This window comes from Mus pahari, chromosome 2 (assembly GCF_900095145.1).
Source record: "Mus pahari chromosome 2, PAHARI_EIJ_v1.1, whole genome shotgun sequence".
In the NCBI taxonomy this organism is placed as follows: domain Eukaryota; kingdom Metazoa; phylum Chordata; class Mammalia; order Rodentia; family Muridae; genus Mus; species Mus pahari.
In genome coordinates this window covers 24,078,933-24,079,762 of record NC_034591.1, presented here as the reverse complement: position 1 = coordinate 24,079,762, position 830 = coordinate 24,078,933, and positions in this window count along the sequence as shown.

Below are 830 nucleotides of genomic sequence, written 5' to 3'. Positions count from 1 at the left end.
ATGATCATCTCATTATATGCTGAAAAAGCCTTTGACAAAATGTAGTATCCTTTCATGTTAAAAGTCTTAGAGAGATTAGTAATTCAAGGCACATACCTAAACATTATAAGAACAATATACAGCAAACCAACAGCCAACATCAAATTAAATTGAGAGAAACTTGAAGTGATCCCACTGAAATCAGGGACAAGACAAGGCTGACCACTCTCTCCCAATTTATTCAATATAGTGCTCAAAGTCCTAGCCAGAGCAATCCGACAACAAAAGGAGATCAAGGGAATACAAATTGGAAAGGAAGAAGTCAAGGTATCACTATTTGCAGATGATATGATAGTATATATAAGCAACCTCAAAAAATCTGCCAGAGAACTCCCACATATCATAAACAACTTCAGGAAAGTGGCAGGATATAAAATTAACTCAGACAAATCAGTAGCCTTCCTCTACACAAAAGATAAACAAGCTGAGAAACAACACCCCTCACAATAGTCACAAATAATATCAAATGTCTTAGCATAACTCTAACCAGGTAAGTAAAATATCTGTATGACAAGAACTTCAAGTCTCTGAAGAAAGAAATCAAAGAAGACCTCAGAAGATGGAAAGATTGCCCATGCTCATAGATCAGCAGGATTAACATAGTAAAAAATGACCATCTTACCAAAGTAAGCTACAGATGCAATGCAACCCTCATCAAAATTCCTACTCAATTCTTCACAGAGATAGAAAGAGCCATTCTCGCCGGGCGTGGTGGCACACGCCTTTAATCCCAGCACTTGGGAGGCAGAGACAGGCGGATTTCTGAGTTCAAGGCCAGCCTGGTCTACAAA